This window comes from Mus musculus, chromosome 1 (assembly GCF_000001635.26).
Source record: "Mus musculus strain C57BL/6J chromosome 1, GRCm38.p6 C57BL/6J".
NCBI classification, from domain to species: Eukaryota; Metazoa; Chordata; class Mammalia; order Rodentia; family Muridae; genus Mus; species Mus musculus.
This window is the reverse complement of record NC_000067.6, coordinates 62,166,534-62,183,863: the sequence shown is the minus strand read 5'-3', so window position 1 is coordinate 62,183,863 and position 17,330 is coordinate 62,166,534. Positions and strand designations below refer to the sequence as shown.

General features: G+C 38.6%; 1 protein-coding gene across 4 annotated transcripts in view; it reads right to left on the bottom strand.

The window, feature by feature from the left end:
* Nucleotides 1-17,330, bottom strand: part of Pard3b (par-3 family cell polarity regulator beta) — a 1,003,618-nt gene that overhangs the window by 458,421 nt on the left and 527,867 nt on the right. The window lies entirely within an intron of this gene.

Genomic DNA, 17,330 nt, shown 5'->3' with positions numbered 1-17,330 from the left:
GCAAATACCTTCTCTTGTGTTGTACAGGAGATTGTCTCTAACTAAAATACATGTGCTCCCCTCACTGAATTTTGAGAACTGACTACACTGAGACCCACCAAAGCCCATCTCAACTGCTGTCTCTCTGTGGTTAAATGGTCACCTAAGTTGTTCGAGTACTTTATATGTAACTAGAGTATAGCACTAATCACACACATCTAATCTTCATACAAATCTTTGAGGATAGGAACTGTCACAAGGACCACTTATGTTTATCCCACTAATATCTATCAAATACATGTCTGAGGACAAGCAGAGGGAATATAACAGATACTGTTGCTGACAGATACTCCTTGGTTTCTTTTTCTATATACCAAGCTACATTTTGTTTAAAAAAAAAAAAAAAAAACCTTTTAAAAAGTATGTTAATTAACTTCCAGCACTGAAATTAAAACCATTTGAGAGGCTGGTAGTCTATTTGTACAGGAATTTCTATTAACACTGTCCTCTTGGCCAGTTGGTATCTTGAAATGTTAGTAATGTTTTTGGGATGTCTGCAGCAGATGGAGTGACTGCCCTTCCCTGTTGCTATAATAATGCTTAGCATAATGACTGCTTACTCTTTGATGCCAAGAAAGGGCTGATCTATGCAAGGAAACGGTCTGTAGAAGTTTCCAAGAGAGTGACACATTTCTTTTTCTTTATCTGATTGATCACAGCCACACCTATGTTTTGATATGGGATGAAACAAATCTGCTATTCATATCTACACTACTGTGACAATTGATATCATTTGGCAACCACCCTCCTTAAATTAAGCCCATAAAAGTAATTTTAAAAAATTTTTATACTTAAACATAACTATATCTACATCAACACCTTGCTAGTTGATTTTAAAAGTTTGAATTCGGCCAGTGAACATTCCCTGTAAATAAAACTGAAAAACAAACAAAAAGTTGCTTTGACATATTTATTTTTACCTACTGGAGCACCTGCTTGGACGTAAGAACTAAATCAACATTCTTTATATGTTCAGTCTCTCCCGGGGCCTTGTCATTTAAACCATTAGTCACAGGTACAGATAGTCCAGAACACTTTTTATAGTTATAGAGCTTGAAAGAAGGACCTGAATCATTATTCAAACATGTTACAGATTAAAATAAAACAGGGAAGGGAGAACCCTGATGGGTTGTTTTCTTGCTAAGGTTTACCCTTGATCCCCAGCCTCTTTGTCCTAGGTGCTGGGTCCCAGAATTTTAGCAATCTCAAAAGGAGGGCAGTTGCTAAATGAATATGAGTGACATGGAAAGACTCCAATCTCATAGTAGTGCATATAAAGTACTGAGTACTGAAAGTAATGGATGTTTACGTGCCTCCTCAGTTTTTTTCTTATAAGTGGGAGGAGAAAAAACTTACACACTAAAAATATGGAATAAAATAAATCTGAGAGGTATATCCAAAGAGTAATTTATACATTATTTAGTAATTTGCTGTACTGTGAGACATTCCATATTTACATATATAAATATAGGTGCATATGATACACATACACATATCTAAGCTGTCATTTAATATTACACAACTGCATACATATTCAGGCCTTAACTTCCTAAGGAAGCCCTCCTGTGCTTCAACACTGCACATGAGCAAAACTCACATACTAGAATAATCTCCCCCATTCTCCTGAAAAGAAACAGAAAGGAAAACTTAAAATAAATGATCTTCCTTTTATTTTCTTCATTCTTTGAACAGTGGTAATTAACATTTATTCAATACTGCGCTCAATCATCTGTCTCCCCTGGGACAGCACTTTCAATTAAACCTCTTATTTCACCCAAGAACGCCTGTTCTCATTGACCACAGCACTTCTGATTCCCGGATTTATGATAATCGAATGCACATCTCCTCTGGAGGAGAATGGCCTTATGCATCCCGATTGTTCTCAGCCCAGCAGTGAAGTGAAAAACAAACTCATTCCACCCGGAAGCCAGGAAGGAAGCTGCATTTGTTTAACACAGCGAGGGGCCTTTCACTACCTGCCCAATGACCTTGACCAACTCTCTGCCCTGGCCTCTCCATGTGCTGGCTGCCCCCTGCCTGGCTGGGAGTTCCAGATAAGAGAGGCCAACTCCCCTGAGAGCCATTGAGAGCTGAGAGAAGAAGCAACACAATCTTTGGGTTATATTTCAAAGGTTTAAGAAGGAAAAGAGTCATTTACATGTGAGAGTGATTCTTTTCTTCAAGGAACTCCACAGGTTAAAGAGAAGACTCTTTCGTGGTGGGAGTGAAGGCTGGCATTTGAGCTTCAGCCTAGCCACTAGGGAGAGGTGGCTTTTTGTCTTTATTTTCCTCTCAACCAGGATAAACAGTACTTGGTGTCTGTTGCAGGAGTGCACAAATAATAGTGACATGTTATTAACTTTGCCAGTGTGAAAAATTACTTATTTATTTACAATCACACTCTGTTATGCAGCTGGAGACAAGGCTCGATCTAGAGTCCTTGCATTCTCCGTGACATAGCGAGTAAGTCACGGTTATGTAGAGCAAGCCTGCACCCACAAATCAACAGCCTTCATCTTTGTTTAATTTCTTTGCATGCCTACACAGCACATAAAATTATCCAGTTAATAATTGCATTAATATTTATTTATATAATTTATTTACAGCTTGTCTAGTATGAAGAGGAGCTGAGGGGTCCTGTATTTATGATTACACCGAAAATATCTGCCATATCCTCAACAGGTCACAAGAGCTGAACACACACAATGTTCTAATAGAACAATCCAGAAAACAGCTTTTGAGTATTAAAGATGACTTAAACCTTAATGAAGAATATTTATAATCTAGGCATTTTCTTTATGTGAGAAGGCAACAAGCTTTAAACAATTGGTGGCTGTGGACATGGCGTGGTGATTTTTCATTAGAAACCACACTGAAAACTTAGTTTTCTTGCAACTTGAAGAATCCTTTTTCTTCAAAAGAAGTAATAGTAAATTTTATATGGACTACAGGACTCTATTGTACTTTAAATATACCTGACAATATGAAATAATTTACATTCTAATAAAGGAATTGTCCTGAATAATATCTAGGGAAATTCACCAACATTCTTGCTCAGAAAAGAAGGAAAACAAAACAAAAAAAAGGACCACCTGTGTTTGCACACTGGCTGTGGAAATGAAGCTCTTTATGGTGGCCATGGAGGCTGTGACATCAGGGGAGGACCAAAGGAGGGGCTCCCTCTGCACCTATTACTATGGCAACTAGTGCTGTCATGGCAGAAGGTCAAAGACATAGCCATGAGAAAGATAACTGCTGGCAATTTGCTAGCTCTCCACTTACTTAGGAGCTAGCAGTCTGTGGGTCAAATGCTCCCTCGGCATGCTGAAGTGTGAAAGAAAAACACAGGCGGCGGAGGATTCCTGCTGCCCATTCATATCTACAGATCATTCATAATTCAGGTCCTGTCTGAACTGAGTGTAGGCCAAGATATCATGCATAGAAATTCAAAGAGTAGTGTTCAGAAGGAGGAAGGATCTCAGGAGACCATATACTTCAAACTCCTTTTATAGATAAGAAAGTTCATTTTGCTTGTTTATTGTCATATCACTTTTATTTAACAATGTTAGTATTATTTGCTTATAATTAATGGATACAATTGGACTCTTATGACTTCATCCCAGTTCAGAGTGCTATTGTCTCAAAGAGTAAATATCAAAGGTTGGAGAAATGGGATATATATGTGTCTTTAGGGACAGCGGTGATTGACATTGTGAGAGGGTGTCTGCCTATGTCAAGAATCCTGGGCCATGATATAGTAGACTATAACCATATTAGCCATCAGTGAAATATCTCTTTCAAATATGACTTTGGGGCCATTACCATCCATACTGAGAATCTGTTTTTCTATCCCTGGCCCCCTTTCTGGTCCTGAGACTTGCTTTGTCTAAGAGAGTAAGCCAGAAACTCCACTGGGCAGACTCTCACTTCATTTCTTATAGCCCCGCCCCCCTTCCTTAAAATAAAAAGCCTCTCAGGAGAAACAGCTTATCTTGGCTCATAGTGTGAGAATCTAATTCATCATGCCCAGAAGTTAGTGGTGGTGGGAGCTTGGTGTGGCTGGTCACATTGCATTCAGGCAGTCTTCATAACATGACCAAAAGCACCACTTGTGTGGCCCACAGAGCCCTGAGAAGGAAGCGATCATTATCATGAGACTTTAAGTTTGGGGTGGTTTGCCAAATGATAGGTAACTCTAAACATAAAACATGCAGGCAAGGAGCATCTATTAGACCTGAAGTCCACACTGCATTGGCTTTCTGTGTAGTTTTAGAAAAAGTATCTTAAAGGCAAAGTTTATTCCTGAAGTTGTTTCTCCTTGACTCTGTTTCGTATTTCAGTCTTTCCTCCATTGTCCATACCTTGTGCTTTAACACTTCCTCAAAGTCCTTTCACTCCTTATTCTTCAGATCTATCCAGGGTCCTGTCTCACAAATGTAATTTTCGATTATTTGAAATTTTTTGACTACGGCGATTTCTTGACTTTAAAAAGGGCTTTGCCTTCTGCTTTTCTGGAACCTTCTCCTTTGCTGTTGATATCTCAAATTCTACTCTGAATTGGTGCAACTATTTCTCTTCTGTGAGCTTTCCCCACAGATGACAAGCCTGTTTAGATTCAGAAATTAGCATGTGTCAGCTAATGAAGTTCAGGGTATCATGTTTTAGAATATCCAGTGCATGGCACAGTGTGGAACAGAAACAACTGTTCAGTAAACATTCTATCATGTTAACACAGAATCATGGGAGTTCAGATAATACCATTGCATACGTAGAGTCCCATTATCTCTTGAAGAAAAAGGAGGCTCAAGAAGACAGTCTTCATGAATGTCAGCTTCTCTCGGAACATCATGGAAGAAAAGTGTGGAGTAAAAGTAATTATGAATTAGATATTCTAATTGGATGTTTTTCTGTTTGGTCATTTTTGGCTTCTTTTCTTTTCATGTTAAATTGAGTGCATTTATTTTCTTTCTTTAGTGAAAAGTCAAATGTCTAAAGGTAAAAAGCACAGCTACTGGAAAGGGGAACAAAGGAGGGGGCTGCCTTCAGGTCAGGCTGAGGGTGAATAACTCACCCAGGAATGCAAAGGCAGATAATTCCAAGATCCAGAACCACCACGGACTCTCCGTCAATGACTCTAGCTTGTGTCAAGTGGACATAAATCTATCCAGTGCAAATATTCAACAAATACCTGCCCATGGAAGCACCCATAGGCAGAGAATGAATCCTCAGCAATGGGGCTGTCCTGGGAGGTGAGGATTTTTTTCTCTCTCTCCTTGCTACCATTGTTTCCATTGTCACCCTCTGGCATTGTAATATAATATACTCTACTTTTGCGCTTCTGTGGTACTGGGGGTTTAATCCAGGAAGTTGTGTCTAACCAATGGAGCACTTAGTTCCATCCACCATTCTGGAAATGAATGTATTCAGTAACTGAGAGATAACATAGAGTAGTATATGCATCCAAAAGCAAAAAAAGAAAGAAGAAAGAGAGAGAGAGAGAGAGAGAGAGAGAGAGAACTACCAGAAAATTAAAATAACATCTCAAGTTCTTAAGCAATCCTTCCTCGGGCCCTAAGCCTCTAAGAAATGTAAAGAATTAATTACCGAAAGACTAGGTGATAAAAGTCCTTCATATAACTCAATAAGTGGCCAGGAAACATAATTGAACTCCTTTATAATTGAATATCCTGCCATCCAGGGCAGATTTTAAAGAAAGGTAAACTTAAAGAGACATAACAGTATTAAGTGTTCTTTTGTCTTTTTTTTTTTAACATTTGTAATGAAACACTCTCTTTCAAAATGAACTAGGAATTCAGTAGAGCCTCACTTAGGCAGCAACAATAGCTGAATAGTATATGAATTGTACATGGGTGTCTTGATTTAAATAATTATAATATCTTAAAGGAAAATGCATCTTAACCTCTGTGATGTTTTATTATATGTGACAAGTTCAGAGAAAGGGCACCTATCTACTGTTGCATTATGCGTCCCGTGTCTGCACGCTCATTAAAAATAATGAGAACATATTTAAAAGTCATTGCCCAGAGAATCTTCAGGGACAGGGCACGGGAAGAGGTAAGCGGCAACAGATTGTTATTTAAGTGTCTATCTTTGTTTTATCAGGCCTTCGGAAAGAAAATGCCAGTGATCTTAAGTTGGTCTTCTCTACTGATAAAGATGACATAGTCTCCGGGGAAATGCAGCTGGGAAGCATGTTGAGAGATCTCTAAGTACGCGTTCCAAAGGAAACGGACTACAGTGGCTGCTTCACATATGTGCTGTTCACTCTGCAACAGCTGGGAAAGTCAGCCACCATCAATTAAGACCACACTTTCTTCCCCTAATTGTCAAATAGCCTTTACACAACGAACACATTTTCTTATCTTACACCAGATCTACCTTCCTGAGCACACTGATCACAGACATGGAGGCAATTAAGGAAATCAAGAGCATTCCCAGAGTTCCGTGTCCACCTTCTCGCGCAGCTGCTCCATGGCAACACTGGCGTAAATTACTGACAACATTTGGCTAACTAGATGGCGAAGGGGACATAGGGGGTTGTTGGTCAATATATTACATTTTTTGGAGGTGTTTAAATATGTATTTTAGGAAATATCTGTTCCTTTTCTAGACTCATGAAGCCTAATCACAGTGGTGGTAGCCACTAACAAGACATAACATCTGCGCTGTGGAGGCAGGACTGAAACTCACAGCCCTTCCTTGTTAGCTTTGGAAGAACATGTTAATTAGAGGCCCCAGCACTCTGAAGAGCCTTGAGATCTTTACAGCACAAGGCACTTCTGCATCCAACGCTTTCAATCTCCAACAAAAGCAGCCTTGTGGTAAAAGGCACTAAGCATTTACATTCTGACACCTGGAAGCCGCAGGCTCAGGTACACTGACCAGCACTCCCGCATTCTGTTTCAATGAGGCTTTCCCAGAACATTTATCATCATCAATTTTAGCAAACCTAGATTTTGCTGACAGGGTCTAGAAACATTCTTTCAGGTGTAAGCGCTTCCCAGAGAGTAGCAAATGACTATTAATCCCTTAGCCTCCTGGTGGTTGAGCTCTTCAAAAGGCTGGCAGAGATGAACCCCAGAGTGGAGTCAAAATAGGTACAACATTTATCTCTTCAAAAGGAGATCTTACTTAAAAATTGTTCTGATAGTCTGGTAAAGGGGGTGTGTGTGTTTGAGGGTGGGTGGGTTTGGACCCAGCCTGAAGTAGCTGTAGCACATGGGCAGTCAGATAAAACTGTATCCTCAAGTGAACTTCTAGGGGAAATCTTCAACATACCATCTGTGGTGGTTTGAATAGGTCAAACATGGCCCCACAGACATGTGTTTGGCCCATGGAGAGTGACACTATTAGGGGGTATGGCCTTGTTGGAATAGATGTGGCCTTACTGGAGGAAATGTGTCACTGTGGAGGCAGGCTTTGACATTTTATGTATGTTCAAACCATGCCCAGTGACACAGTCTTCTTCTATTCTTGGCTCATCCAGCACCACGTCTGACTGCATGCTACCATGCTTCCTGCCAAAGTGATAATGGACTGAACTTCTGAACGGTAAGCCAGCCCCAAATTAAATATTTCAATTTATAAGTGTTTCCTTGGTCATAATGTCTCTTCACAGCAATGAAACCATTACTAAGACACCATAATTGGGCATGTATATGATTAAACATCAGATGCATTATGGGAAGGGAGAGATACGGTAACAGAATAACCTAACCTACCAATCAAAACAGAGAACCATTCTCACCACACCCTTTAGTGATCAAAACTCCTCTTTCTCTTGAACTGCACAACAGGAAGTGCTGTAACTGGGGGTCTTTTAGTATTTGCGCTTCTGTGGTTCCTGCTGCCCTGAAATGCAATCTGACCTTTTCTACTGCTTCGCTTTAAATAAATAAATAAATAAATAAATAAAAATCATTGTTACTTTTGTAAATCTCTGTGGGTTTTTTTATCCCAATTTCTTGAATAAGAAAGCAAGAACCTGGCAACATCTGACTCTGACTACTGTTAACAGAATAGCAGTGGAATATGGTGGCTACACAGGGACAATGGGAAGTTCCTTACTTTGTAGCATCTGATGAAGCAGACAGAGAAAGAGGGAGAATTAAGCAGAACAAGCAGATGCCAAAAACCCCACAGTCTCCAAAACACTTCCCTCCGGCTGTGTCTAAGTCTACAAGTTACAAGGTGGCATGTAACAAATTCTGAGCACAATCCAATTGAGTGTGGAAATTTAAACACACAATCGAGTTGGGCTTGAAGTCAAGTACAATTGAGTTTGCCTAAATGGATCAGGTGTAATTGAGTTGGGTAACTGGATTGCACTAACCACTGGCCCTTTGCCAGAATGAGGGGCTCCTGGCCAAAAAGGCACAACTCAATTGGGCTTGGAATTTTCACAGAAATTTTTTTTAGAGAACTTGAAATTGGTCACAGAATACAGAAGTAGGATCTGGAATTTGGCTGTTGAAGCTTACCAGCTCCAGCCACTGGGTTCTCCTAACCACTTCAGTTCTTTGTTCTTACCACAAATCTATTTTCCAACCATTCTGCAAGTTGAGTAAACACTGACATCATCAGAAGGGTGTGTTGAACAAAGCTCTGTGTCCAGTCTCTGAAGTCTGACTCAGCAGGTCTGAAAGAGCAACATCTGCAGGTCTGCCAAGTCCCTGAGTGATTACCAGTACCCCAGGCCCCTGAGACCACTCTTGGGAACCAATGTTCTAACAAACTTACTGCTGTTATTATTAAAGCATTTAGAAATACTTTCACATTATCTCTAACATTTCCAAATATACTTATTGTCATGTCTTCATGATTTTACAACTGGATTGTATCTTTATAACCTATGTATCTTTATAACCTATGGAGAAAGTTATGTACATTCAAAATAGCTGCCCAACTCACACCGTGCCATGCTATTGCTGCTGTAGTTTCTGAATCTTTCTGTTCAAAACATGAGATTGCTGTGTATGTTTTGATTTGTTTTAAAAGTGTCCATCACAGATAAGATGTGATCTGTACACTGGAAACATGAACAGGTTTAGTAATAGATGACATTTATTCATACAGTGAACTGTGGTAGAGTCACAGGACACACCAACAGGTGTGAGCACTATTTGGCACCCAGAGCATGTTAGCAGCTGTGCTTGGGTCGTTCTTCCATCAATCCTACAAGCTACATGGTGTTTTGATCCTCACTTGACAAATGTGGAAACACAGGTACCAAACGTTGAGTATGAGTACAAAGCAGGACTTTGCATCTAGTTCATAAGACTCTTAAATGTGAATTTTAATGGCCATTTCTCTATAATTCTCAAAGTCTGATGGAGAAATGCACCTTTACAGGAGGTTCTTAGTAAGCATTCCAACATCTCTTTTCCCTTTCTAAATTATCCCAAAGGACACTACTTCTCATACTTAGCCCCATGCTCAAGAAACTGTCCTGTTGGGCTGTCTAAAAGCTGTTGATGGATTTGATACTTCCCAGTCTTTGAGGGAATGATGGCAGGATGCCCTTCTGTTGTCTTGCTTTGCATTTTGAAATCCTGTACATTCATCAAGACCCATCTCAAATACTCTCATACTCATAAAGTTCTTCTCGATCTAGAACATTCCTGGAATCCTATAATACTTGATTTGTATCATTTGTTTCACTGGTAACTCTTCTTTATGGACTAGAAAGTCCTTGAAGATAGCATTGACTCAGTTCTGGAGTTCATATCGCAGAGACTGGATAGGATTTCCCCGGTATTGCCAGTAGAACACTATGCCTCCCAAGCAAGGGCCTTCCAAATGCTAAGCTCCCTCAGTGAGTTACACATACACAAAAACAGGAAAGGAAGAGGGAGACCTAGAAAGAAGGGATTTGGTAGGAGCTTGAAGAGGAAAAGAGAGGACAATGAAGGGAATTTGATGAGAGATCATTATATATGTATGAATTTATAAAAAAAAATCCAATTTAAAACAGCCAACACGTATTAGCTGAACAGAAATGTAGTAAGAAGGAATGGAAATTTTGCAGAAAGCTCAAGTGGAAACAGCCACCCTGCACTCCATCTTAAATCATTTAGAGATTTTTATTTTGAGAATCTATAGAGTACAGCAGTGTATGATTTTTCATAATAATTTAACTGCTAATCCAAACTCTTAAACTTTGATTTACTGTAAAATTATTTTGAAATTATCCTTCAATTTCTGTTACTTATTCACAAACAGCCTCTATAATATTCTTTCTTCCTTAAGTACCTTGGTTAATTAAGCATGGGATCGTTTGAATCAAATAGCCAAGGGGAATAAAATAATGTATCAGTTAAATGAGGTTCATCTAAGATTTCATACCAAAATTCTTCCATGATTTATGATGTTAAGTAATTTGACATTTGAAGGTGCTGTTATTTTTTCCCATTTAATAACAAGCTAAGCCTGGGGGCCTTGGAGCCACATCTCGTTTGCTGCGATGAGGTCACAGGCACAGGTAGCTGTGGTAGAATTGAAACCCTAAGCCAAACCACAGTTGAAGGCACCTCCACCTATATGCATTCTATTTGTGCTTCACAAGAGCAATCCTCCTAAGTGAAGGTCAAATCAGCATGACAAACATGGCTACGGTTTTGGTTCTCAATCATGCAGTGTGGGAGAAACTTGCTTGAAATACAGTTAATCCCACTTGCACAGGCCAGCATTTAATAGCAGCCAAATGTGGCAGGTAGAAATTATAAACACATTTGAAATTTTCTCAGCTCGTTTTACCCACCAGGGTTGCTGTGATTTTCAGGATAATTTAAAGACAAGGCAGCAAGTCAGAAAATGAAATGTTAAAGAGATTAACAAAGAAAGGGCAGAATGTACTTTCCTCACTAATACATGAAGGAAGACATGCAAATAATACATGCACAATTCATAGGAGGAAAATAACTCAGTCTTTCTCTGTGTCTTCCTTTCTCTCTGTCTGTCTGTCTCTCTCACACCTCCCTCCCTTCTCCTGTCCCCTCAATTATGCTGATTAGTTTTTGTCACAAACCTAGACTCACTTGGAAATAGAGAGCATTGGACTCCATCAGATTAGCCTGTTGGCATGCCATTATTTTGGCTGCTATTTGATGAAGGGATATATATATATATAAATAAATATATATATATATATATATATATATATATATATATATATATATAGTAGCTGGGCAAGCTTGTAAGCAGCGATCGATCGTCGATGGTGTGTACTGCAAGTTCTTGCCTTGGTCTTCCTCAGTGATAGACTATATAACCTGTAAGTTAAAACAATCCCTTTCTTCCCCATGCTGCCTTTGGTCCTTGTTTTATCATAGCCATAGGAACAGAAACTAGATCAGCAATAAAGAGAAACTCTTTGGTTCTGTGGGTCTTTTCTCATTAGACAGATTCCCTTATCTTATTCTTTGTATAAGAAAAAAGTAAATAAAAAGAATTTCAAGGGCCAAGGGTAAGAAAAGAACTTGTGGCCATATCTTTATCAGGCCAGATCCACAGCCAACCAAGCTGTGCAGTTCTCGTTCTGAGTTGAGATGCAGACATAGCAGTTACCTTGTCCAGTTCATCCTCAACACCAATCCCCAAGTATCTGCTGGGAAAATGTTCTTTATGTGGATGCCTCTTAACTACACACTTACCCAATCAAGGGGTGAAGACATCAAAGTGTGTTCCACTCTGGATCCGGAAGGATACTTTTTGAAGCTGCCATTTTGATAAGGATACTAGGAACAGCTAAATCCTTGTGATGTTCCTACACAAATTCCTTTTTTTTTTTTTTTTTTTTGATTGTCAATGAAGCTTGAAATACTCAGAAAGGATCACTATTCATGCCATAAAACTTGTGACACTAAATAACCACTCAAGAGAAAGGCAGGAAGGTCCACACATAATAAGTTCAGCAGGATACTCTCTGGTGTCAGGTTAGGAGCAATGATCAGGAAATGGATGCTGAGACATTCGGAATGACAGAGGGTCACATCTGAGAGACAATCCCCTATTGACATTTCCTGTAGACCTGCTGACCACATGCTCCTCTGGCTGTAAGCATTAACATTCTCTAAGAAGCTAAAGATAACAAGAAATAAGGACAATTTAGCTGCCAGAAGACAGGCCAGACAGAAGGGCCAGGGCTCTGATGAAATAGCCTGACTTAGTCAAGGAGAGAAGACTTTCCCCAGAACAGGAACAATAAATAGTTTGTTTTCTTTAAAGGAGCGAGGAAGGACAAAAGCAGGACGTGTTGTCCTTCCTCCATTCCCGAGGCTCTCTGTGGAGAGTCAAGCTTGCGTATCAATCATGCCAGGGCAGGAGAGAGGAAAGTCACAACACCTTCTACAGTAGACAGGAAACACAAAGCTGTATCACCCAACGCACTCCTTAGTTCAGTCTTTCAATGAGTCCTGTGCATGTGATGCAATCAGGTAATTGCTATCAAGAGAGCCTTATACATGTGAACATGACTTCTTTTTAAACTTCCTGTAGGCTTCTTGGTCCTTAGTGCTCAAGGCAGCCTATTGTGCTAGGGAAAATAAAAAACAAAAACAAAACAAACAAACAAGAACAACAACAACAAAAACCTATTTGTTTCTTCCAAACAAAGATTCTGGGTTGCTATGAAATAGGTACCTACTAGCACCCCCCACTTCCCACAGACATATACTCTAGCCTTTCTTTGCTTTGATTACTAAAGTGTACCATATATTGGATATTTTATTGTCAAATATTGAGACTCTAGGTATTTGCCAGATAGCTTTAAAAGAATTAATACTAACCATATGTCCTCCATATTATGAATAAGATAAAAACAATGAGAACAAATAATTTATTTTCATTTATAATCTCATAGTTATACAATTAATTTAATATGTTCCCTGGTGGGCTCAGTCTATGATGTCATTCTGGAACAGAAATCGAATTTTACTAAAGTCTATTAAATAATAGGGCAAAATAATGCACAGAGACTGTCTCACTTCTAGATCTGATGAGCTATAAATTTGTATTTGGTATTTATTATTTTGGATCCCAGAATAGTAAGTATAAAAGCTACACTGTTTGAAAGGGGTGGTTGCTCTTAGCCAAGCTCTTGGAAATTGTAGCTATACTGTAATATAATATTCACACTCTTATCAAGGAAGGGAGGCTCTGGAAGAAATAATTGGAATTAATGATACTGAGAACTTAGAAATGGCCAGAGAGAATTCCAAGAGCTTTGTATGTATTATCTCCTTTAATCCTCACAAAAACATCATCCAGTTAGGAGAATAACCTTAGAGTGATCTGGAAAGCTCCCAATCACACCGAGAAGTGGCTGATACAGAAATGGAAGAGGAGGAGTTATGGACTTCAGAGACTATTCCAAGTATTAGGAAACCCCTGTCCCTCTTCCCATTTCTTGGGGGGAACTTGATGTATTATGCAACTATGCTTTTAATTTAGAAATTTAGAGGCAAACATTTGGATTTTTAAGAATTGAATTATCAAATTTGGTAAAATTACATGTGAAATTGCATTTTTAATTTTTTTTTTTAAAAAAAAGGTTTTTGAGTTGCAAACTCAATAGTACATAGCTCTTTGCTTATTGTCCAGGGAAAAAAGAGGAAAAGTTTCTAGAAGATGGGATTAGCTTTGAAATCAGAAATTCCAGAGGACATATGGGAGCAAGCTTAAGGAGTTCTCAGATAGGAATGGAGGATTCTGAGGGTTTAAGTGACCAGTGAGAGCTTTGTCACTCGGGTTCTCTTACAATAAGGGATGGTTGGAATGTCTTCCTTTAGCGTAGAGTTTTATTCCTTCCAGAATCATAGTTCAAGGAAAGGACAAAATTTCCCCTTTTTCCTGAAATACGAGCATAGTCTCCTGAGGCTTTAGGATAATTTTCATTTCTGTTGTCCAGGAGTGAATGATAAGGAAACAGACTTCTAGTATTCATATACACACTAACTCTTTTTATTGTTTCTTTTCAACTTTGACCCTCCTAGAGGAAGCCTGGGGATAAACAAAAGATTGACAAGCCCTCTACATTTCAGAGGACAATATTTGGACTTTGGTCTTCTTCATCTCTCTTGGCAAAGTAGGATCTTCACTTCAGGTCTGTGTGTTATGGGGCATTTCCTTGCCAAGAAACAAGTGATCAGAAGACACGCTCCAATATCTGGTTCTCTTTCCTTCATGTGGATCCTGGGTCAGGTCATCATCAGTTTTGGCAGCAAGTGCCTTTACCACTGAGCCATGCATCTTAAGTGTCTAACACTTTTGATAGAAAATGAAGCGGGATAGATTTAAATATTCTAAGTAATTCATTTTCTCCTTGTGTATTTGTGAGGTTGAGGATTTTTAATAACATTACCTTCTTGCAACTATCTGCTTTGGGCAGAGCTCAATGTGAACAATAAACGGGTTTTAATTATTTTTTGCACTCCTAGAATCTCCATCTTTGTCCTGAAAAAGTAGTAGGTGATTTGTTGAACTGATGATTAATAAATTAATGGTTTAAAGAAAGGCAGTATGTTTATTTTCCAATCCATATAATATCACTTCACATATTTGATGAGTTATCTCTAAACAGCCCCCTAGATAGCCACTGATCTACCAATTCAACTTCATTGATTGCTCACAACCGTGTGGCACCCTCCTGTCACCTACATATGTCCCCATCGTTCATTACAGATTCAGAGGAAAGTAAGATTCAAAACAAAAGCTACCCAGAGTCCTTTATCACATTTTCTTTGTTGTTGTTGAGTATAAAAGTCCTTTTAAATTTCCTATGCCCATCCTAAAAGCAAAGTGTTTCAATAAATTAAAGTGTACTCATGGTTAACATTAAAACCCCAACATTTTAGGTGTATTTCTTTACAATTATTTTTCAAGGCCTTAAAATAATTTGGTAATGTTCCATGTAGAATTGTATGCCCTATATCTCAATTAGTATCATGCTATAGATTTTCTCAAACTACAAATAATTCTTCATCAATATCACTTTAGGTACTTATTATATTTCAGTGGAGAAATAGTTTGTTATTTATCTAACCAACAACTTTGAGTTGTACAGCATCAAAGATGTTACTGTGCAATGTGAGAGAGAAAGTCAATGTACATGAATTTTTATGCATCTTTGATCTTCAATTTAGAAAAAAATTACTAGAGAAGTATTTCTGGGTGGGAGGAGATTCGTTTTGAATGACTTGAAAGTCTGTTCTGATGGCCCCTTTCTCGGAACTCAGAAGAGGCTCAGTTCTTTTGTTCAGAGTAACTGCACTTCTCCACCGACCCCTTTATGAGTCTTGTGTCCACGTTGAATACTTTCCTCTGTTTTTATTTCCATTTACTTATTATTTTTGTTTTGAAGTGATATTTTACTAATTCCTAAAAATTATTTTTAAAATTAATTTTACATACTTTATTATAAAAAACATAAATAAAACCATCACACACTATAATTCACCAGACCCAAAGTCTATGTAACTTAATAAGTACTGATCCAGTTAGAAAGGCATTTAGAATGACTGTGTACCTTCACATTAAATGTTATATACTTAGACTCAGTTGCATCTTATGTACATATCCACTCCTAAAACAAAACAAAGATTCATGACAGACTTAGAAAACTAAAAAAAAAAAAAAAAAGCAAAATAAACCTTGTTATCTTTTACATAACTTACATCCCTCTGACTAAAAAGAGAATTTTATATATTTTGATCACCCTTTCCTAGAATTCCTCCTGCTCCTTCTCCTCCTCTTCCTCCTCTCATTTAAAAGCCCAACAACTCCAATTTCTGCTGCTAAAAATACTCTTGGCTATAGGGCTAACCCCTGGATCATGGTTGTCCTACCATGATCACACCCTTAAATAAAACTTACTCTCTTTTTCCCGGAAGCCATCAGTTGGCAGTAGTTATGCAGCTAGAGGTTAAACTTCCTGCCCACTCACTGGTGCTTCATTATTGAATTTTGTCCGGTTTTAACTTGTTCAGGCCTTGTGCATGCTGTTGTTACTGCTGTGTTCAGTTGTGTATAACTGCTCTGTTTTGTTTAGAAAAGACTGTTCTGTTGTAATCGCCCAGTGATTTTGGCTCCTATAATCTTTCTGCCCTTCTCTTCTACAATGTCCCCTGAGCTTTATGGGGAGGTATGTGACACAGATGTTCCATTTGGAGCTGGTGACTCTGAAGTCTCTTATTCTCTGGATGGTGAACAGTTGTAGCTCTCTGTGTTAATCGTCATCTAATACAAGAAGCAGCTTCTTGTTGAGAGTTGTTAGATGCATTAAATCTATGGACATAGCAATAAATTCTTAGGAGTCAGCTTAGTACTATGCTGTTTAGTAGAATACCAGTAGTAAACTTTCCCCTAGGGTCTATGAACTATGTACAAACAGGTTCCAATGGTACCAAGTCTGTATTCCTTCTTGTGGATCAGAACTTAATCCAATCAAAAAGTCTTTGGTTACTTTTAAACCTTTCACCAGAGAGTATATTTTGCAAGGTCATTCATAACTACAGCTCACAGGATCATTGACAGGGAGAACTGATAGCAGCATGCAGAGCACCTTCTAGAGCTACAGGAGCCAGCCAGTAGAGCAGCCAGGTTACTACCAAATTGATTTCCCCATATGCTGTCATTCAAATATATCCTATCTTTAGTAACAGGATCTTACTGCCAGGTTCTGGAGGTTAGCCAAGAGTAATGGCAGTTCTCTGTAATGTCTGTGGGTCTACATAGCCCCAATAGCCAGCAACTCCCACACTCAGAATGACCAAGATAAAAAATTGACAGTAAATGCTGGTATGTATATGGACAAATAGGGTGTTAGGTGTAAACACTGTTGCAGACACTACTGACATCAGTGAGGAGTTTCCTTTAAAAGATAGAAAACAATATCTATTATATGATCCAGCTTTATCACTCTTGGGAATATATCCAAAGGACTCTATATGCTACTACAGAGATCCCTGCCCATCCATGTTAACTGATGCTCTAGTCACAATATCCATGATGTGCATACAGTCTAGATGTCTATCAACTGCTGAATAGATAATGAACATGTAATACATTTGTACAATGGAATATTACATACCTGTTAAGAAAGCAAAATTATGAAAATTTCAGAAAAATAAATGGAACTTATGAATAAATCACACATCACACAGTATCATCCTGAGTCAGGTAATCCAGAAAAACAAATGCCACAGGTTTTCTCTTGTACGTTGATGCTAGCTTTAAATTTTAGCTGTGAATGTTTCCTGTGGGAATGCCACAAA